Here is a 24154-nt window from a genome sequence, read left to right as displayed (position 1 = left end):
ACTTTATAAACACTCACTTGCAATGCCCTGAAGTCAAGTGACAAATATATTGGTAAATTTAGCATCCTGAGAATAATTTTGTTTGTTTATGGGTTTAGAAGGATGCTCAAATATCGTTTTAAACACAAGCTACATCGATTTCATTTCGCTACCTTTTCTACCTTCTTGTTGAGTTTTACAAATTGTTGTAACTCCCATTGTACATTCTTCAAGGCTCATTTCCAGTGCCACATGCTTTGGAAAGCTTTCTTCAACAGTCTCACAGCAAGCAAAGATTGATCACTTTTATGTCATCTCTAAACATTTTAGCACTATGTTTTTCCTTTATGTAATTCTATCAAGTAAAAATAAGGATTTAGTACTCACTATTTCAGACATTCATTAGGTGCTACATATTTAGTCTTAACCTGATAAGAGACTCAGTTTAATGTGGGCTCATATAATGAAACATAGTCAGGATAGATGTGTATAAAGGAATTAACATTGCTCTGAGGAGAAACTCACTATATATTAAAGAATCAAGAAAAGTCACATGAGGGCTGGGGATGTAACTCAGTAGCAGAGAATTTACCTAGCTGATAGAAGGCCATGGGTTTAATCTTCAGTACTGTAAAACCAAAAGAAAAGAGAAGACAGACAGAAAGGACATGAAAGACATGAAAAGAGAGCGGTCATTATAAATGATTATAAAGTAATTATAAATGATTATAAAAACAAGCGACATAGTTCTTAATTTTCTTTCCAACAATTACTTGACAATTTGGGCAGGATGTTCAGTTTATTTGAGCAAATGTCTACTCAATGGTAACTAACATGTATATTGTGAAAACTAAATGCCACAGCTAAATGAAGTCATGACTGTCACATACTTGTCATCACAATGTAGCCTTAAGGATATATGCTTTGTCCATATTGGGGAAAGGGAGTAGGACCAAATCCAAGTCGGAAAGAAAATACATTTCTGACAGTGATTTTGTTGCAGTAATAATAGCTCAGAGACACATTGGCTAAGTCAATGGTACTTCTATTAGTAGGTTGAAAATGGGTAAAATTAAGTAGCCATAGCACTTTGTAGGGTTGGAAGAAAGTCTCCTTTTGGATATTTGAGTAGCTCCTACTTATATGTCATCACTGTGAGTAAAACTCCTCACCTATATGATACAGGGTCTGGTAAGGTTGGTAAGGTGCTGTTGGGGGCCGGATTTGTCATTCTAAACAAAGTAATTAAAAGCCCATGGCACAAGGGGAAGAGTAGTGGGGTAGTGAGAGCTGAGTCTAATTCTGTTCCAATATTTTCAGTAATATGTATCTAGAAGTTTATAATTGTTTTCCCATATTTTGGAGTTATCTAATAATGAGATGTGTTTTCCTTTCAATCTTCAGATGAAGAAGGAGCTGATGACATTCTCTTACTTGTAGGAGGTCATGAAGGACACCCACCCAACTATGGCCAATTGAATCCACAAGCTCAAGACTCACTGGAGTCAAAGAATGTTGACATTGTGATCCAGATATTTGGTCACACTATGGTCACCAAGGAAACAGGTAATAAATATCTTGTTTACATTTTCTAATATTGTGACATATAGATTTTCTCCCTTTTGTAAGATGATGGCTTAGGAGTTGAGAAAAAGTAATATACTTTCCTCTTTTTTTTTTAGTTCATTCACTGTGATGCAAGCAAGGAATTAATACCCTCAGTGTTCAGCCTAATTTGTGATCTAAAATCATGTAAGAAAAAGTTTGCAAAGAATTTAATGATTGGGTAATTTTTTAAAATCAGAAAAGTGGGATCAGGATTTAGATACAAGTCTCTGGCATCAGACAAAACTGCGTCAGATGGCACCAACTGCCACTTCTGCCCAAGTCATTCGAAAACACGACACCACGGTATCTTTGCCAGTAAAAGGGTTTCAGTGATAGATAACAGAATTGACAGAGTTTTGGTGATGGCTGACAGAGTTTCTCACTGTGTCTTTACTCTCTGCTACCCCTCCAGAAAAGCAGGTTGCTTCGGCTTTGCTATTAAAGAAGGAAAAAAAAAAAATAACAGTTCAAGAGGCTCCAACTAGCCCTTTCCTACCATGATACCTTGAATTCCAGAGACATTAATACGGAGATGATATGACAGTGTCATTCAACTGCACGTTTCAGAAGTGAAGGAATGGACATGAGAGGAGTTCTCATCAGCCAGAGCCACCATGAAATAGAACTGCTCGAAAACTCTATCAGTCTCTTAACACCCATAGCCCTGTAATATGACTGGTTGACCATACAGCATTTTGTGTTCCTAGCACTGAATGACAGTGAAGGGCAAAATTAACACTGTCTCCTAAATCTGCTTTTTGGCCATTCCCTGGTACACACTCACCTTTGGGATTATTATAGCATCCTTTGTTTCACCTAGAAGTGATTTTTTTGTAGTGTGTATTTTTGGTGGTAATGTAATGCAAATTCTTTCCTTTGATCAAAGGGTTCTGGGTCTGTGAACTAGCTAAGTTATTTGTGAAGGTATGATTTTTACAATAATTCAGTTCCAAAGTTCACAGTCCTATTATCTTACCACATATGAATAAGCAAAATCATAAAGCTCTTTTAATAGATAAGTTGTTTCCCCATGAGTCATACTCTCTGCATGACATCTTACAATCTGCTGGAAATTGAGCCTATTTGCATGTTTGGAAACAATAAGAGGCCAAGAAATTATTTTGGGGAATATCAGGATTCTCTGGCAAGAAAATTACTCCTTTCTTTAGGAAAAAGTGTACTAACTCACTTATACAAGGGAGGAATAAGAACTTGAGTAAAATGTCCTGAATTTCTTTAAAGCCTCACATCAAGAACCTTTGCAATGTACAGAGCTTCAATGTTTGAAAAATCAATGCCATGAATTTAACATAAGAGACTCTGTAATGTTGTAATTTCAACTTGCATTTAAATCACTTCCTGAAGGAATTAGAGCTTGGTTTTAATTTTCAGAAATCATAAACTATTTGCTATAGGAGTTAGTATTTTCACTTTTGGAAGACAGAAAATACTTTTTTTCTTCTTTATTCAGATATTGACCACGTAATTTAAAGCCAACAGCTCATCATTTTATTCTTCCAAGTTTTCCAGACCACTTAAAAGCAATCAACCAACCCCATCATGCTATGTATTTCTGCTAAATTAATCTATGTGCACTCAGGTTTATATGACTATAGATAGCAAGCTAAGTAACTATTTTTCCACCATATTCTTCGTACTACCAATATTCAGTGTTTTACCATCAGCAAGGAAGCTGATACTTTATATCTAGTCAAAGGAAGAAGCAACTTTAGATGTGCATAAAACATTTCAAACCTGAATCATTTCTGGTAAGAAAAACTGCTCAAAGGTGAAAAGTTACTCCACCTGTTATAGAGTAAGGTGTTAATTATAAAAACAGAGTTGAGAAAGGAATTGAGAGGGTCCAGTAGGTGAGTCACAATATAAAACATCTGTCATTAGCCAAATCCACTTTATGGATTGGGGCAGCAAAAGGAAAGTTGATTGCAAGTCTCTGGTACTTCGTTTGTTCTGTAATACTGCAGAAAAGTATTACAGATACTGTCAAGTGTTTGACCTGCAACTGCCATTGCTGAATGGGGTAATCCCACAGGGAAAAAGAAGAACAGAGAGCACAGATAAACTGGATCTCTTTGGCCTAGTGTAAATCTGTTTCCAACTGCATCTAATGAAAACGAATTTCAGAAAATACTACTCACTTTTTCATTTTAGTGTTCAAAATTATATGAATTATTCTACAACAAAAAGATCAAGGTACCCTTACATAAATGACTGGGTCTAGAGTAGGAAAAAGAAAATATAGAAAAATGGGGAGAACTTGGATAGTCAGAAAGTAATTAAATGCTAACAGAACAACAAAACTAACAGAAAGATGGCAGACAAAGGATCCACGGCCCCCCAAAATTTGGCAATGGTAAATTCTAGGATAATATAAGTAGTAAAATGTCATGACATTACTAAACTCTACCCTCCCCCAAATGAAATAAATATCCAGGAGTCCAGGCTGATAGCACACAACTGAATTAATAAATGAGGGGAAGGTGAAAAATCTCGATCCCAGAATACTATACTTTAAATGGAGTTGCTTCCTCTTCCACTTAAGAAAAGTTTAATTTAACTCCTCTCGAATACTGTTTGGGATCAGTTACTCACAAAAACTAGAATTTGCAATGGGAAAAATGATAAAACTTGTAAGGGTAGAGAAAGAAAGTAAATGAAAAATGAGATAAAGTAGTGTAGTTAGGATATTAGCCGAATATCCTGGAAGTTCAGCTTGCAGATATTGGACAAGGAAAAGCAAAAACACTAGCAGCAAAGGAAGCCTAAGACAAGTGGAGAGTGAAAGAAGGTAAAGTAAAACGTGGAGGATCTCAGGCTAGAGAGAAGGTTAGCAGAGGTCCTATCGTGTAAATCCCTAAAAAGTAAAACATGTAACCTTCACGCACAGAAAATTGTTAAGGACTTTTTAATAAAGCAAAAGTATTTGATTACCACCAAGGTCATTATGGTTGCTTATAATACATAGAAGAAATGTAAGCATATTGCTTTTCATTGTTATGTGACACTGTAAAATTAACGTGTCCAGACTTCAGTAGTTGTAAATGCAAAATGAGGAGACGGACGTGGTGAAATAACCAATTAGAATAGTGTGGTGATTTGCTTGACTAGCACATGTGACTTCATTTTTCTAAGAGATCCAAAAAAGGTGAAAAATCATATGGATACAGTATAAAGACTCTACTGAAAACTTGTGTATTTTTTAGTTCTTAAAATTAACGATTTTTTAAGGACTCATAAGTAAATGGATATCTAGTTAGGGCCACATGTTCAGCAGGTCTCGAGTGTTTATACATTTAATATTTGTTTAACAAGAAATCTATAGCTAGTTAATTAGATAGCATGCTTAATTTCTCATTTTCTTTAGTCATATGGGTAAATGCTAATTAAATTCCTGAGCATCCCTCACAAGTGTAATGTAATAATAGGAACATCATCACACACTTATTGGTTCTGCAGATTTGAATTAATTACATTGCAAGTAGATTTATCTTTCATATATTTATACCTCAATAGGTACTTTTCCCTGACAATCATGGGGGATTTAATTTCCATGCTGCTACCTTATTAATTCTAAATTAAACATGTTTAGTAGGAATTTAAAACTTGCTAAAGCTCAAGTTAGTGATACTTCTCCCACACATCTGGATTTTATATTTTAGTGGTGAAATTTGCATCACCTTGTGGTGCTAAGAAAAGAATAGTGACAATAAGCCAAAAAGAAAGACTCCAAAATTTAGTTTGGAAAAACACCAAGATGTCCGCTGCCAAATTGTGCTTCATAAGCATCTCATGGGACATAGCTTTAGGTCCGGTCAAGTATTTTTTTTTTAATTAATTCTATTTGTACATTTCAGGTATAAGATATAATGGCATTCATCATTGGAAATTTGTACCTTTACATAATCTATCTTGGTTCCCCCCCCCCATTTCTCTGCCCTCCCTTTAACCCCTCCTCCCCTCCCCCTTTATCCAGAATTTGTCATTATTTTCTTACAGTCACTATTGGGATCTTGTACTTTACATGACAGGTCTTGGTTCTCATTTTTTCCCCTTACCCCTGCCCTCCCTTTAACCCCTCCTCCCCTCCCCATTTATACAGAATGTGTTGCATTATTTTCATTTTCTCTTGTTAATTCATTCCCTGATTTCCTTTCCTTTCCTTACCCCTCCCACTTCCCCTTCCCCTTTGCTCCCTTTATTCCTATTTCATGTTATCTATTATACCTTTTAATCCTTATTTACACTTTCAGTTTCTCACACCAGAGAAACTATTTGGTATTTACACATGTGTATCTTATTTATTTCACTTAAGAGTATGGCCTCAATGTGCATCAATTTAGCTATAAATATCTCTAATTTATCTTTCTTTATGACTGAGTAGTACTCCATTTTATATAAAAAAAGAAAAATCTCCCATTTTCTTTATCCAGTCTCCAGTTGATGGGCAATTGAGCTGTTTCCAAGTTTTAGCTATTACAAACTGTGCTGCAGTCAACATGGGTGCACATATGCTGCTGTGACATAATTCTTTCAATTCATTTGGGAAGATATCCAGCAGGGAAAAAGCTGGGTCAAATGGAACTTCCAATCCTAGTTCTCTGAGGTATCTCCATACTGATTTCCACAGTGGTGGCACCAGTCTGCACTCCCAATAGCAGTGGAGCAAGGTTCCTTTTTTCCCCACAGCCCTGCCAGCATTTGTTATTGGTTGATTTCATGATATCAGCCATTTTTTCTGAGCTGAGGTGGAATCTGAGTGTTATTTTTATTTTTGTTTCTCTAATAATCAGTGATACTGAACATTTTTTCATATGTTTATTTGCTATTCCTACTTTTTGAGAAATATCTGTTTGTTTCATATGCCCATTTTTAGGTTGGGTCTTTAAATTTGGGAGGTCTGATTTTTTTAAGCTCTTTATATATTCTAGATAGTAGACCTTTGTATCATGAACAGCTGGTGAAAATATTTCCCACATTGTGCATTTTGTTTCACACTGTTGGTAGTTTCTTTTTGTGTGTAGAAGTTTTCTGGTAAGAAGAGATCCACTTGTTGATTGTCCTAGTTCATGGACAACTGAGGTTTTGTTCATGGAATCTTTTCCTACTCCAAGGTCTTCAAGAGTTCTACCTAACCTCTCTTCCAGCTGGTTTAGTGTTTCTGTATAAACAAAATTTTTTTACAAAATAAAAATTAAAACATAATATACTCATGTCCTTTACTGACACTTTTCTCTCCCTTCCCGCTGATGCAGCTGCTTTCATTTTGAGCCCCATCATTTCTGATACATAGCATTTAAAAGACTATTGTTCACTCTTTCTAGGCATTCTTCATGTATTGTTGACATTGGCCATCCATGTATCCAGATCATGAGCTTGTCTACTCTTCTGCAACACCTCATTTCCAGAGTGTTTCAAATTCTTTAACAATGATATGGAACCTTTTTCTCCTTATACCTGCAATCTCATTCTTCATTTTTCTTCCTATTACTTTCAAATTACAGTATGATGTGCAATTTCCGAGGTAATAATGCTTCTGTGTGTCTGCTTGGACTTTTCCCTTCTTGTCCTGGATAACTAACTCATCTGTCAAACTCACATGCTAGTCAGTTGAATGAGGGAAGAGATACTTGTGTTAATCTTACATTATTAAGTGGTAAGTGTATTTTATTTTGGAGGAAAAGTAAATGTCAACATGTGGATTGGGAAAGAATGACAGTTTTTTTTTTCCCCTCTCATGAACTGTTTGTTTTTTTTTTCCCCTCTCTCTCTCTTTAATATGCTCCTTGAGCACCTCATCATAAGAATGATCATGGGTTTTATATTTCCTCATTCGGTAAACCTCTTGAACCAAGAGACTAAATCATAGATGTTTAACACATCTACTCAGTAATAGTTTACTGAGTACCTACTGTGCATGCTGTATGTTGGAGTAAACATGCTCCCTAGTATAGAAAGGAAGCAGTGGCTATGTTGACAACAGAGAGAGTCACAACAAGATTATTCCATATCAGTCACATAGTAATATTTAAGTGTAAAGACTCTAAAGTCATACTTTTTAGTTATTACAACATCTAAGTCTAAACTCATCAAAAATGGAAACAGGAATACTTAGGGGTGCTATGAGAGACAAATAAATGTCTCAATTAAAATATCTGAATTCATTGTTTACATAGGCTATTTAAAAAGTTCCAAATCCAAGAAGTAAGTATGTTTGAAAAATATTGTACATTAATAAACTCAATGTGCACAGTAGGAGCTTAAAAAGACTAGCATTTATTATGATAAATGATATAATACATTGTTGACGATAAAACAAAAAGTCAGACTCTTCTTTCAAGGAATGTGGTGTAGAGCAAAGACAACAATGCTCAGCCTTTCATTTATTCATCAATAAATAATACATGCACAGGACATGTAAGTAAACAAGAAAAATAAATAATTGAGAGCCTGTAGTTTCATCAATAAATCATACATTTCTTCCAGGTTGATACAGAATTTATTTTTTATTTAATGACATTAGTGTTTCTGATAGCCTGAAATTTTCGAAGAAATTCACGGTTAGACATTTCAAAGGGAATAATTCTGAAAGAAATGATAATTTCTAAGTGTATACACCTATGTGGATAAATTATGAATTTTTGCAAAAATTAAGATGTTCAGAGGAATGAAGAGCTAGGAGAGGAAAAAAGACCAAGATTAGCTTTCCCAATAATACTCTACCTCCCTCTTTGAAATCTTAAAATAACTTTTTCAAGGATTATCATATTTAATGCTGAGGCTTAGTAGAGAGGTAAGAATTGGCCAAACTTAGAGTAGAGGGAAAAAAAAAAAAAACTCACCAGATGTTATGGACTATTTTGTTCAGCTGTCTGTTACTGGAGCAAAATACCTGAGACAATCAACTTTAAAAAAAGAAAAACTTACTTGCTTCACAATTTTGGAGGTAAGCTGTAGTGACTTGGTCCTGATGCTTTTGTGTCTATGCTGAGTGACACATCATGGCAGGAATACGTGTCAAAGAGAGAAGCTTGCTCATGGCTAAGATCAAAGAGAAAGACAGAAGGGCCCGGGGCCTCGATATCTCTTCCACAGACTCTGCCCAATGCCCTAACTTCCTTTGATCAGGCCCACCTCTTAAAAACGTCCCATTACCTTCCATTAGTACCACAGGCTTGGGACTGTACCTTCAACCTGTAGACCATGGGGACATTCCACATCCAAACTGTTAGCACAGAATTAGGAGCAAAAGTGGAGCTGAAACTCTGGATTTCTGCTACTTAACTTGAGGCTTTTTCTACTATACCAGGGTTCTTTCTCTAGTTTTTTGAAGAACATCCACTTTAGCTATCCACTAGGTTTGAGAAACATTCACTATCTTGAACTTGAATATTATTTCTTTATTTTAGCTTTGGTTTTAAAAGTTGTTAAGACTTCAACATAACAACTACAAAACCCGACCTATAATTAATAAGAAGGTAACTGTTGTGTACTCGTCTATTACTAAAGGATTTATTGCATGCTTCACTGATACTTTTTGCCATAAAAACAGGAAATTCTGACTTTTTAGTGTGAAATTATGGTGTTCCTCCTGATCCTCAATAATTTAACGTCTATTTAAGATGGGGAGGAGTCCTTGGCTTCTTGTCACTGTATCTGTATTAATTGTAACCAAACAACATTATCTGTTCATTTCATCCCTTATTGGATTTTTCTTCTAGCTGTTTGGATTTGTGTTAATATCTATATTCTGTCTTTCCAAGATCCATCCCTCCCTCTGAGTCATGACTGATTCCATAGTATTCACCCTGAGTGTTTCCTTGTCTGAATTCAGCTTCAGGTTTCATTGTCCCTTGTCTAAATACTCTCTCTCTCTCTCTCTCTCTCTCTCAGCATATTTATTCTGGTAGGGCTGTGATGAAACAAGAGTTTATCTGTGTGGACAGTTTATGTTTTTATTGTGAATAGGAGGCAAATAAATCCTGCCCATTAGCCTTATGATGAGACTCAATCAACAGAAATATCAACTGCATCTTTGATATAATAACAGAACTTCGTCTAGTCTTCTTCATGTACCCTACACCCCAGATGATTTGCTCTTTAAGCAGGGGGTCCTCAAATTTTAATGAGCATTAGAATCAACTGAAGGGCCTTGTGAAAAAGATTGCTTGATTTTACCTCCCCAAATTTTTTATTCAGCAGGTTTAAATGAGATTGCAATGTCTGTATTCTTAACATGTATACAGATGAGGTTGGTGTTGCCAATCAGGGTACCTAGTACCCTGAGTCACTCATTAAAATATGCCTTGCTCTCTGCCACCTCTGTGACTGTATGTCTGAAACATCCCTGAATTCCGTCTCTCAGTTAAAACCAGCATTCCAAGTGACACTACTAAAATGTTACCTTTATGTGTCTATCTAGTACTGAATATTATTGAAATTCTACTAAATTCCAGGTACTGAATTTGGACTATGTCCTTGGGCAAATTAGATTAGGAAGCCATTTATAGTTTTGCCAGCCAGAAAAGACTGCTGTCTTTTTTTCTCATTACCGACTACTGTCCACTATTCCCTTATAACTCTGAGGATCCTCTTCAGACCAGCACCGTTGGAGTGACTTCTAGCTTAATGGTAATTCTGCATCTCAAAAAACCTATCTCTTACTTAGAAATTCAGGATCTGCATTGTATCAAGATATTAATTTATTCATATCTAAATTAGATTTGGAGACATATTATTTTACTATATTGTTACTCCTTTCAGTGAAACTCCAAGTTTAATCAGCTGTAAAATTCTGATGTTTCATAAAGCATCTGACCTATGATAGAAGGAGAAAAAGAATAGGGTAAGGATCATTGCCATTTTGTCAAGGCTTACATAATGCATGTAAAGCTTTAGTACCTTTCCAAACACAAGCTCATTTAAACTTTACAATGAAAGTAACTAAATGATTACTTCTTGTATTGAATCAAATTAACTTCCCTTGACTTTGTTCTGAAATAAAAAAGCAAACTGCAAGTATCTTATCAAAATAGCATAAGCAATAGAAAGTAGGTAAAATGTTTATGCCAGAGACATTGATTTCAAAATTATATTTTGTTCTCTAAAGAAACAATTATTATGAGTAATGACAGTTATCATTTATTGAACAATATACTAAGCTTGGCTAAGTTTCAGAGTTTTATTAGGCTGGTTCATTGAGAAATTGTTACTGTGCACATATTTCTTAAATAGTGAAATTGAAACGGCAGGCCCGAGATCATGTGCCAAAATAAATAACAAAGGCCGGGGATTTAGCTAGGGGTTTGGTGGCCTGCCTTGCCAGCGCAAGGACCCGAGTTCGATCCCCAGTACCAAAAAAAAAAACAAAAACAAAAACAAAAAAAAAACCCCAAAAACAAAATAAATAACAAACTGGCCATGATATGAATGTATTACAGAAAGATTCACTTCCTTGGCAAATAAGTGTTTATGGTTAAAACCTCATGAGAGCCATCTTATTCTTAATATTTCATGAGATAAACTTATCTGATTCTGGTTGTAGATTATTCCAAAAAGTTCTACTAATATTCTTGAGAACAAACTTAATGTAAAGGATGTAAGTCATATTTGTCTTTACAGTCCCTTCTTTCTGTAGGTAGCACTTCTTAACCGTATGGAGAACTTGGTACTTACCACTTCACTACAGAGATATATGGGAAAGTGTGAAGATACTTTTGATTATCCTAGTGGACGTGAAAGTCTACTGGCATTCAGGAAATATGGATGAAGGCTGTAGCTAAACATCCTATAATACCCACCTCCAACATATACAATTATCTGCCCCCAAATATTAGTGGTTCTGAATTAGAAAAACTCAATTCTAACTTAAAACATTACACAAAATAAATATAAAGTCATTATTTGAGGAATGAAAGGCTTTGAGAGCAAAACAAACACTTTGGAAAGAATATAACAAGTTAATATTTAGAGAGTTTAAATGAATCGATCAAGCATACAGATAAATTCTAGAGTAGTAATTTGAACCTTCTTTCTACCTTAATGGCTTACCTTTACCCACAGTATGACATACTACCTCTCCTAACCCACCCTGTTCAAGTAGAATTGTTGTAAAGGAAGTGGGTGCTAGAGTGAGACTGCTTAATCTTGACTCCAATACTTGCCAGCTTTGTGACTTTGGACAAGTAGTCTAAGCCATTTTCCTCTTCCTCCTTGGCCACTTCCATTTTTTCAGCATGATATCATTATGTAATAAACGATAATAAAAATTTGGGTTCTCAGAACATCCCCAAAATTCATAACATAGCTCTTGGGTCATACAAATAGCTAACACTTAATGGCCATTTACTTTGGCCAATTCATGTGGCCAGTGTATCTTTCACATCTTACACCTGGCTCCCCATTCTGAGATATGTCTGGCTTGGTACTCAGCGATTTCACTTCAGAACTGAACCCTACACCATCCAGGGTGTACATCGTCTTAATGATAGGCTGGTATTTGATTTTCTTTTGCCTTCCTTAGTTTGTTTTTTCCTTCACTGTTGTTTTTTCAGTCAGCTTTTCAAACAATAACCTACCTGCCCAAAACACAGTAGCTCAGTTATTCATTCTACAAAATTAAAAACCGGTCACAGAAAAAAACAACATAAAATCTAAAACAACAAAAGGCAAACTAAGAAGCCAATGTTCCAAATTTATTTCACCATAATAGAATTTAGACATTTTGATTTAATCTCCCTGAAGTGTTTTAAATGGCCAACTAAGAACAAAAATTGCTGTGGTATTTCTCATGGCACTGGTACAGGTTTTATGTTAATATTTAAAGTCTGTTTTGCCTTTTAAAAAGAAAGACAATTTTGAGAAAGTCTAGATGTATCAGTAAATAACCCTGTGTTGTGACATAGACAACTGAAAACACACACAAAGAGTTTTCCCATAGGTTTTATTAATGAGAATAATAGAAAAACATTAATTTCTAGGAAAGTAAGAAAAAGCATTGGGACTAATATATTATGCACATTCAACTAGCAAGCGAGCAGTAAAAGTACCTTTCCTCTGCTTTAGTTCCATCTGTTCAGTCCCTTGTCCTCCAGACTGGAGAATATCATTTGTCCATATGCTGAGAGTTTGGAACTAAAGATTCAAGTTTCTTCTTAGGTAAATTGAAATGCAGCAGCATGAAGCCATGAAGGAACACAGATTTAATTTTTGTTTACTGAATTCCAGGAGTCTCTGAGGTCACGGCATCCAGTCTGGCATTCACTCAGAATGCAGTCCAGCCCGATCACCACGGTGTGGCAAGAATTCAGTTGTTATCAAAGAAGACGACTGCATTTCATTTATTTTGGCTGTAACTCCAAAAGGCACAGTCTCAAATGTATGCGCTGAATTTTGCAATCCTCTAAAATCAAACTCCCACAAGTATAATTCTGGAAAAAATCAATTTAAAGAAAATTATTTATAATTCTGAATGGCAATGTACTTTGTGAAACATACAGAAATGTGACAAAATGTCTGATAGACCATTTCAGACAGTTAAATGGGTGGTAGTAGCACAGAGCCATGGTGCCCGCAAAGCTGATGCTGTAACCCTCATTCTTAGATGGAAAACTTGAGGACCTTGAGGATGATAGTCTACGCTTCCAGTCCCAAATGCCTCTGAGTCTGGGGAACTGATATTCAAGGCAACAGAAAAGAAGCTTTCTTTCTGCCCCTAGAGAAACAGATCAAGCCATCAGCTCCAAGCCATGATGGATTGGATAGTGGCTGGATCTTCCCTACCTGTGCTATTGAGTCTCCCACACTAACCTCTCTGAAATGCTTTGCAAACACCGCTAGCACAATGCTTCAACAGCTTTTTAGGAGTGTGTTTTTCCTAACATAATGCAACCAACCTTCACACAGTCAAACTAATTATCCCCCAAGAATTCAGCTTTCTACAATTGTTATGTTGCTTTTTATTTTAGATTTTGGTCTTGGAGATTTTGGCTTTGGGCTTTTCAACGTTAGGGATTTTAAATTTTTCATACTGTGATTTTCATGATTTTAGATTTTACAAATTAAGTATTTTGATTTGGGGGGAATCCAACATTTAGGATTACAGCATTCCAGATTATGCATTTTGGGATTATGTTCAGCACCAATTGCATCTCACATTTAGCCTGTTAAGATGGAGAGAGAGAGAGAGAGAGAGAGAGAGAGAGAGAGTTCTATCCTAGATACCTGACAATGATAGGGGAAAAAAATACTAATGAACAATCAAAGACAGACTTGCTTAAAAACTAATATTAGGCTAGAAGCATGATTTAAAATATTTTGGATAAGAAATTTCTTATATCAAAAACATGTTTTGGTGTTATAATTATAATCAGATAGAGAATTTGGTTTGACTGTAAGAGGTTTGAATTATAAACACAAAAGAAAATCTATCAAAGGCAAAACACACTTGGCTTTATTTTATCATTAGTAAATAGTTGAAAATCGCCTCTGTTTAAGTTTAAACTTTTAAAGATACATAACTTTCATATATTGAAAAGAGAAAACTGATCCAGTTAGAAAGCTACCGAGTAAATTTCAGAATTACTAGAATTTATCGTGCTCATTTGGCCAATTTCATTTCGCAGGTGAGAAAATTTTTGAGTCTAACAGCAGAAGGATTTTCTCGATCTCACTGACAGCATGATGAAAGCTGGATTCCAGGCCTTCAGAGTCCCACTTCAGTGTTCTTCCCGCTACAGATCCAAATAGATCAGTCTGACCCATGGCACTATGTAGATACTTTCCCTCATGTCTTTGCGCGTTATTTCTTCTGCACCACCGCCTCTCCTGCTCTTCATCTCGTCTTCACTGCTGTGCATTCTGCCTCCCACGACTGTGAGACTCCTGCTTAAAGCTCCGGCGGCGGGCTGCTTACGGGAAATTGCTGGACGGAGTGTTTCACAGATGCCTTGAGGATATATTTGGCTATTGATGCTCTGAGAAGCCCGAGATGTATCCTTTGAAATGGACAGATGATGACAACAGCTTTTATGGAAGTGGTGTTTTCTTCCCTGAGGGCTTAGCTTCAGGAGGTATGTGAACTACGAAAGGATTACTTCATTTTGCTTGTTTATTTATTTAATTATTTAGTCTTTTTACAATCTGTGGTCGTCACCTCCTCCCATGAAACACTGACCCACAAATTCAATTAGAGGGCTTTCCTGGAAGTTTGGTCTTTCTTGAGGTTCACCTGCAGGGTAAGAAAGAATATTTGTTGGCCAGAAATCAAAGACAGTGCAAACATCCTCTGCTCAAATTACTTTGAGCCCATATTTCTATTAAATTTCCAGTAAAGTATGCTCAATAAATCATAGCATTTGAAATTAATTGTTTCAATGAGGCATTTAATTTTGCACAATCCATTGCTCTGGGTGTATATTAGCTAAATATTTATGAGTTGATTATTTCCAAAGCAGTCAGATTTGTTAAGGATGGAAGATAACTATCTTCCCGTATGATTTGCCCAAGATTTTTTTTTATTCTGATTACTGAAATGTCAGAGTTGTAAAGAATGTTTGTACATTTTATAAAAATGAAGTATAATGAGTTAGAATTTCAATTATGATCTATCCTGGTTCATAAAGTGTGGCAGAAGTGCAGTAGTTTAAAGCTGTCTTGTACACCTCTATCCATCAAATTCCACAGATCCTAACAGTTAAGTGTTCAACTGTGAGAAAATTATGCATTGTAGGTACACAAGTGAATTGCCCTCAACCCAAAATCTCTCATCAAGCAAAGCTATTTAAAAAGTAAAAGGATGGAAAAAGTGGTGTTCATATATGTATTTCCTAGTCAGTGATTATTGGTGGATATAAGCATATAATGAAAAACTCAAAGCCATATTAGAAAGTAACTGATACATTGGGTATAATATCATGCTGGTAGTTCTTTTGTGAGATGACGGAGGTTGTAACTTTTCTTCTCTTCCCTTTTCCTTTGTGTCTCAGCAAACTTTTCAAAGGCTATCAAAGTCCTTCCTATCTGCTCAACATTAACTGCATTTTGAAAAATATTTATTTTTATTTTTTATTGTTTTTCTGTTTTATTTTTTCAACTTCAACAGTACGTTTTTATTCAGTCTTACACAGAAAATAGTGTAAGAAGTGTTTGTCTTTGCAACAAGTGAATGATCTTTGTTCAAGTACTGTGTTCAAAACTTCAGTTCTCCGCCCTTTCAGCATGAGTATGTTACTGATTTGAAATAGTGTTTGATTCACGTGTATTACCCTTTAAGGCCTACATCATTTATTGTTCTCTCCTGCTCACCTTCCCCACACACATACTGTCCCCTCTTCTCTCCTTATCTTTCTTTTCACATTCCTACTTTTTTCTTTGCATTCATTTTTCTTTTCTGTTTCTCTCTTTCTTTTTCCCATTAAGTTTATCGGCACATTCAAAGCGTGTGAAAATGGCAGAAGCGGAAGTGGGAAGGAAATAAGGGAACAGAAAAAAATGTGCAAAAATGAAAAAAAATGGAAACAAAATTTTTGGGAAGGGGGTGAAGGGAGGGCAGGGGTGTGGGGAAGAAAGAAGAACCGAGATAGATCATGTAAAGGTACAAGATCCCAATGAGAAATGGAACTGTATTGTTTTTATTTAATGTCCCAATATGTTTTATTGTTTATTGGTACATTTTAGGTTTACATAATGATCACATGCATCACTGAGAATTTGTATCTGCACATTCTATGTCATGGTTCTTGTTTTTTTTACCCTTCCCCTTTCCTCCTCTCAAGCCCTCTACAAAATCTTTGTTTCTATTTTTCCTAATTTTATCATTTTTTCTTCCCCTTATTCCCTTTCCCCTGCTCTCCTCCTAGTTCCCTTTCCCTTGAAACATGGTCTTCCTATTTCACAATATCTATTGTACATTTTCATACTTATTTACACTTTCAGTGTCTCACACCAGAGAACTATTCAGTCTTTACACACATGTGTTTTATTTATCTTACTTAATAGTATGCCTTCATTGTGCATCTGTTAACTCTAAATGTGTCTAGTTTATCATTCTTTATGACTGAGTAGTACTCTATTAAAAAATCTTCTTTCTCCAATCACCAGTTGATGGGCATTTGGGCTTTTTGCAAGATTTATCTATTACAAACTGTGCCGCTATGAAAATGAGTGTGCATATATTGCTGTGGTATGATGCTTTTAATTGTTTTGAGAAGACACCGTGGAGGGGAATAGCTGGCTCAAATAGAACATCCAGTTTTAGTTTTGTGAGGCTTCTCCATAATGATTTCTACAGTAGTTACACCAGTCTATGCTCCCACCAACAGTGGAGAAGGTTACTTTCTCCCCAGAGTCCCACCAACATTTGTTATGAGAAGGCTTGTTCATAGCAGCCATTCTTCCTGGGGCTAGGGAGAATCTCAGAGTTGTCTGCATTTGAATCTCTCAAATGACCAGTGAGTGAATGCTTATTTGCTGTTTCTATTTCTTTATCTGAGAAAAGTCTGTTCATTTCCAATCACCATTTTTTGGATTGGTCTTTAAATTTGGGAGTCTGATATTTTTGAATTCTTTATATATTCTAGATAGAAGTCTGACAAATATTTATTTAATACCTGTACTTGAATCTGTTTTTGGAAATAATAAAAAAGACTAATATTTTAGAAAGTAGGATAAATTATGGGAAAAAAAGCATGAAAAAAAGCCAGTGGGTTAGAACCGATAACACAATCAGCAGAACGATTTAGACTATCAATTCCTGGAAAATGTAAAATAAGTCACCCAGAAAAGCAAAACTGAAAGGATTACAATATTTAAGCTTCAGAATATAAGACATAATAAGATATAGAAAGATTTCCAACTTCTTTTTGGACACTCTGAGATATACAATTATTATTTTATTTAAAATATTTTAAATAATTTTAAGTGGAAAGATATGAATTGAGTTTTCACCTGTAAACTTGATATGAATTTTACGATCAGTTAACTTTTGAACCATGCACTTATTGCATGGAGCAAATCCCTAGTAATAAAGGTTCCTGGTACCACCACTATGGAAATTTATCCTGTAGTTCTTTTTCAAATATACAATATACCATAGATTATTACCTGATGCCTAATCTACCTCCTAAAATAATTCCTCATCTTCCTCTCTTCATCCAACAGACACTGCTGTACAAGTTTGGGTCTTTATTATTTTCTTCTCTCAATATTTTTGAAGTTTTACAGGATTTTCCTAACTGAGTCCTTTGCTACTAAATTCACTATGACGCCTGCCTCTGGCTACAAAACGGATTAGAGCGGCCTTTCTGAAATGTGAAGGCGATGTGAGCGCAACCTTTGGCTGACTCCTTCCTGATTAACAAAGTCATCAGAAAAGTTTCACAAGACACAAAAGGTGCTCTGAACCCTGATATCCAGCCCACTTCTGTGTCATCCCACGGAGTTAGTCAGCCCACTCCCTACTGGAAATGGTAGATAGAATCGCAGACGTTTCTTAGCCCTCCTTTGCGTGCATCCTTCCATGACCTGGCCTAGGGTTGCTCTTCTACCCCGAATTCCCTCCCGTTCTTGCTTGCCCCATGAATTCCTTCTCATCCTGTATCTTCATCTCATGCATAATAATTTCCTACTGTTTTAACACACCCATTCTAGTCTCTCTTTGCCTCTGTTTTTAATCATCTTTGTTATTATATCTACACAGATCTCTATCATTTACAACTGTGCAGCCACATTCGGGCCACTTAATTACTCTCAAATTGTTTCTGGATCCAAAGGAGCCACAATGTATAATTTAATCAACTGAACTTTTTAAAAAGACCATAGATCATGCAGTAAAACACCAAATAAGATGTCTGAAGCATGACGTGATCATTTATTAGGCACTGTAAAATTTTGGTGAATGCAAGATTAAATGGTTATTATTAAATACTTATATGGCTGGGGATTTGGCTCAGTGGTTCCACCCCCTGCCTTGCAAATGCGAGGGCCCAAGTTTGATCCCCGGCACCAAAAAATAAAAAATAAAATAAATAAATAAATAAATTCTTATATGTCTTCTATGAAGCTCATTTTATCTCTAAAGTAATGTATGTTTAATTGTTCATTTTTCTTATAGAATTATAAAATTTAGTTGAACATTTTAAATTTAATTTTTAGCATTCTGCTTATATTTCACATATTAGAAAAGAAGCATAGCCATTTTCTTGGTATTAATAGTTAAGCTCAAGTTAATTGGGACTTAATCCATATTAACAATTTTATGTTATTCTGGTTTTTAAAGGAAAAAAAGATTTGTCCCTTATAATAAGCCTTATTTTCTCATGATTCTGGAATCTGTGGTTATTAGAACTAGGCTATGTATCTAACTGTGTACAAAAATTTCATTCAATAACTTATTCTTCTATCCATCCACGCCTTCATATATTCATAAAAAGGCATTCCGTTTTTGTTCAGGACACTCATTGTGATTACCAGATGTATCACAAAAATATAATCATTAGTCACAGAATGTGTGGAATGCCCACTCTGACAAAGGGAGGATGGATCAGAGTTTCTTACTACCTATACTGGTTACTCAGAAATGAACATTTTCTCTTTGCAGTTGAGTTGTCGTCTTTACCTACTATAAATTTGAAAAAACAAACAAATTTACCTTCTTGACAGAAACAAAGCAAAATACCTTATATGTAGCATGTGTTCATTGATTCATTCATTAAAAAATAATGTAATAGCAATTATGGCTCAGGTGTCCCACTAAGCATTGAGGAGTCAAAGTTCAGCACAAAAGTTCACAGAGAAAATCCACAGGGAGCGTGGGAAGAGAAGCATTCTGTCACACAATTGTTGAATTGAGTCAAGTGTTATGTGTGTGTGTGCTTCTGTGTGCATATAATATGTGCTTCTTGTTGAAGTGAGGGGGTTCGTCTGTTGAGGGGAGATGTTTAGTCTGGGCCATGAGGTACAGCTCTTAAATGTGTGAGAGTTTCCTAGACAAGAAATGAATTATAAAAAGAGATTGTATATGAATTGTCATGGAGTTTATAAAGGTGGGTGATAACTATGCAGAAAACATTACCTTAAAAATAATTACAATCTTTTGTAAAACACTGTTTGAAGTCTCACCAAAATCATTACTCCTGGACTAACATGGCACAAGAAAGAAACATGAGCTTGGTTCCAGACACACCCACCTTTTATGATGGTAAAATTTATGAAAACTTGAGAAAATTTTATTTTCCCTGTAAGTCACATACATTTTCCCCCATATAAGCCTTTTTTTTTTTTTTTTTTTTAAATTGGGGATTGAACTCAGGTCTTTGCGCTTGCAAGACAGGACACCAAACCGCTGAGCTAAATCCCTGGCTATAAGCCTTATTTTTAAAGATATCTGACAAAATACTTTTTATTGTCCCCTGAATTTCTTGGATTTCAACAGAATTAAAAATAAGGCAATCTATAGAAATGATTCATTAAGTGTAATGTCAAAATTAGCATTAAATAAATTCCATTCACCGTGTCCTCTAGGCTACAATCAATGCAAAGTGGAATTCATTTGCCAAATGGGCTATGGGCTGTTTAAAATACGCCCCCATGACTGTTGCTTAAATACTAGGGCACTATTTATGACTTTATCATTTCCTTATTCAGTTACACCTTATATCCTTTCCATCCTATATTGGACTCACATTTGAATTCTTCCATGCGGTTATGGTCTTGCAAATTTCTGACTAAGAAACAACTAGGTTATCTTAGCCTTCAGTAGACTAATAAGTCCAGAGAGTTCAAGAAATTGAGCGGATGTAAATGCAGTTTCAGGTGATTCTTTGTTCAATATTTAACATTATCAACATTGATTTTATGGGCACTTAGGAAAGTAAGACATCTAGGTGGAAATTATAAGGTAAATACCCTCAGTGAAATCTTTTGAATTATCAATCAGAGAAAAATTAGTTTTATTTTCATCGTTATGTACAAAGGCAACTCTGGCCTCATGTGATCATAGCACGCTTAGGACTATGACAGTTGTTTATCTCACAAACACACAGAGATCACCCTGCCTTTCACCTTTCCACACTTTTTCTGTCAACAGCAGACATTTCATTATCTACAAAAAGAAAGAGATTACCTTAAGCATTGCTTTTACTATGATTAATGTGAAGTATAATCATTGAAAGGTACAGTTTCACAAAGGAAACAAATGCCTGTCTTTACGGATTATTGAAAATCATAATGTTTCATCTTCTGTAGGAAAATGAAATGATCAAATACCAGTTTGCAGTATTCAAAGGAAATATAGATACCATTTAGATATAGTCAGCATTCATCCATAAAGTCGCAACGCATTATATGATATTCATGCATGCATTAGGATGGCTGAACAAGATGCATCGTGCTGTAGAGGAAATTGCTGAAGGCAGAATCAAGCAACCTGATGCAAGTTCTTGTTGTATTGGTAGACGTGAAATGTCAAGATCATTTTTTAAACCTTTATATTTATAAAACGAGTTAAAGTCGAGACTTGATTTGACTCTCTCATGATTCCTCAAATAAATGTTGGACCTTAACTTTGCCATACTTTCCTTCTATAATTAAGTTCAGCCTGTTGCTTCATCTGCTAAATATATCCAAAGCATATTTACTCTATGTTCCCTATTAACGATTTAGCCCAAGAATCCATCACCGCTGGTCTGGAACACCAAGTCTCCTAACTTGGTCTATTTCAATTCAAACCAATGAAACCTGTTCTCTATATTCACTCCAGAGTAATCTCTTTTTTTTTTTCAGCTTTAATTGAGTTTATTGGTACATTTTAGGGATATAGTACAGTTACATTTATTGTTGGGGTAATCTTTACAGAGTGCAAATTAAAATATGCCACTACATTATGTACACTAGTTTGGTCCTTCGCATTGAACTTAGAATCTACACTTCTGGTGAGGGCTTATCACATAAGTGTTTCTGATCTAAAGCACCTGGCAAATAACCCTTTTTGTAGTAAGGGCATGTGGCCCCATCCCTGGGCTTTATAGGGAACCATCAGTTTTCTACATTTGTCTGTTCTGGGCCCTCTACATTTTTACTAACTGTGCATTTTCAGCTGTAACATTTGTACTAACTGTAATGTTTTCAAGTTTATATTTACTGCCAAGGCCACAAACCACATGTCATATGTTTTCTCAGGACAACATAATACTTTCAGCAACCAAAATATCTTCCTATTATCTAAAGTTGTATGCATTTGTTTTACCTAAGATCTATTACATGGAAAGGAATTAGCTGAGAAAGCTCATCTCTGCTGTATTAGACATTGGCTGGAGCATCTCAAAGGCTTGGGACAGAATTATAAGAAAGTATGCTCATTAATATGTGTATTTCTGGTCCGGAATGACTCAGACAACTCAAATTCAGGCAGCTGGGCTCTTTAGGAATTTACTTCTATCTCTAAGGCATTGCTTCAAATGATCTCTCCAGTTTGATAGTTTTGGTATAAGGTATCAGAGGCAGCCTTTGGGGCCTACACAATTAATGGAGTTTCTATGTACATGTAAGTTTTAGGTAGTAAGTTACAGGTGTGTTTCTATAAAATTTATACCATTATACAAATAAAATATTTTGTTTGTTTGTTTGTTTTTTGGTACCGGGGATCAAACTCGAGACTTTGTACTTGCCAGGCAGGTGGTGGAACCACCGAGCTAAATCCCCAGGTTTGAATAAAATATAAGCTTAGTTTCCTAAGCTCCATTGCTATCCAGTCCCCATGTCTCTTTTTACCCACAGACAACCATTGATATTAACTTGTACTTTATAGATTTTTTATGAGTGGAATTATGTAGTTTATACTACTTTGGGCTCTTTTCCATCAGCATTATTTTAAATCCATTTGTACTGTTGTGTGTCAGTATTTTTATTGCTGCACTGCATTCCATTGTAAGGATATAAGGATATATCAAAATGTATCTATGTTCCTGTTGATGAAAGTGTATGCCACTCCCAGTTTTTTAAAATTTTATATTATTAGTGCATGTTTGCAGCACATGAAATTTACATTCAATTTAGGGGGAGCTGGGAGTGGTGGCGCACGCCTGTAATCCCAGCACTTGGGAGGCTGAGACAGGAGGATCACTGGAAGTTCGAGACCAGCCAGGGGTACATAGTGAGTTCCAGGTCAGACTCAACTACATAGTGAGACGCTGTCTCAAAAAAACCCAAAAACAAACAAACAAACAAAGCAAACATTCAGCTTAGGGAATAGGTACATGTACATAACATATCCTGGTTCTTTGTTAATTCCCCTTCCTCTCCTCAGTCTATAGATCACCTTTCCTTCTCATTATTATTATTATTATTTATTATTATTATTATTATTATTATTATTATTATTATTATTATTATTAGAGCTGAGTTTATATTGACAACATGTAATCTTTACATTCATGGTATGTATTTGGTACATGTACAGGACACATCTTAAATTTTTTTCTATCCCTCTTTCCTCTTCCCCTCCCTTCATCTTTGGTCTCTTGGACACTTTCCTGTTTGCAAAAGATACATTTCCATGTTTCTTTTGCTCAATATTTTATTTTGCTATTTGTTTGTACTTAACATTACTCAAATGAAAGAAACCATACTATGTTTCACCTTGTGTGTCTGATTTATTTCACTTAAAATTATGCTTTCTAGATATATCCATTTTCCTACAAATGTCTCAGACTTATCCTTTATAGCTGAAGAGTACTCCATTAGGTATAGATTTTTTAGCCACTAAAACAAATTTGCTTTGAACATCTCTAAACAATGCCTTTAGGTGAACATACATTTGTTTGTTTCTCTTGGGTAAATTCCTAGAATTGGAATATATGAATGATATGGTAGTAACATCATCTGTTTGAGATACTCTCAAAATGTTCCCGTAATGGGTGCGCCCTTTTACATATCAAACAAAAATGTATGAGAATTTAAAGTGTTCTACATTCTCATCAACATTGGCATGGCCAGTATTTTTAAATTGTAGCTATTTCAAATGCAGCAAAGTGGTTTTAATTAGTTTCTTTAAAATTTTATTATTATTATTATTATTAGTAGTAGTAGTAGTAGTAATAGTAGTAACAGTAGTGAATTATTCCAACCATCACTTGACATGCTTACTTTTGCTATTTTATTATTTTTTCTTATCTGTCTATTCATCTATCTACTTTCTATTTGTAATCTATTTTTTTTGTTCAAATGTTTCAGCCATGATTGACTGGGGTTTCTCATTATTATTTATTGATATTACTTTTATTTGTTAGCAGCAATTGACAACCCTCCATTTTTGTCCTTTCACTGAGTAATAAGACTTGTTTATAAGAAGTTCCATAATCAGCTTCTTTATGGATAAAGTCAATGATATGTATTTTTCCAAATCATTATGTCAAAATTGTGAGAAGCAAAACTAGCCAGCATTTACTAATATCTTGTCCTCAACAATTATACTTGCCACTTCATATATTTTATATCAATAACTCTTATCTCTGACAGCAAATAACAACCACCCGGATATGTGTGTGTGTGTGTG

General features: G+C 35.2%; 1 long non-coding RNA gene across 1 annotated transcript in view; it reads right to left on the bottom strand.

Moving 5' to 3' along the window:
• Positions 1-14178: 14178 nt before the first annotated feature.
• The window catches only part of LOC104853935, a 24826-nt gene continuing 14850 nt past the window's right edge, over positions 14179-24154 (bottom strand). Inside the window, exon 5 of the long non-coding RNA XR_004514960.1 lies at positions 14179-14833. This is a non-coding gene — a long non-coding RNA (uncharacterized LOC104853935). The remainder of the gene's footprint in view (positions 14834-24154) is intronic.

The sequence above is a fragment of the Fukomys damarensis genome, unplaced genomic scaffold (assembly GCF_012274545.1).
Source record: "Fukomys damarensis isolate Sample0158 unplaced genomic scaffold, DMR_v1.0_HiC HiC_scaffold_32, whole genome shotgun sequence".
NCBI lineage: Eukaryota > Metazoa > Chordata > Mammalia > Rodentia > Bathyergidae > Fukomys > Fukomys damarensis.
Note: the sequence above shows the minus strand (reverse complement) of the source record. Positions and strands in the feature narration are given on the sequence as shown.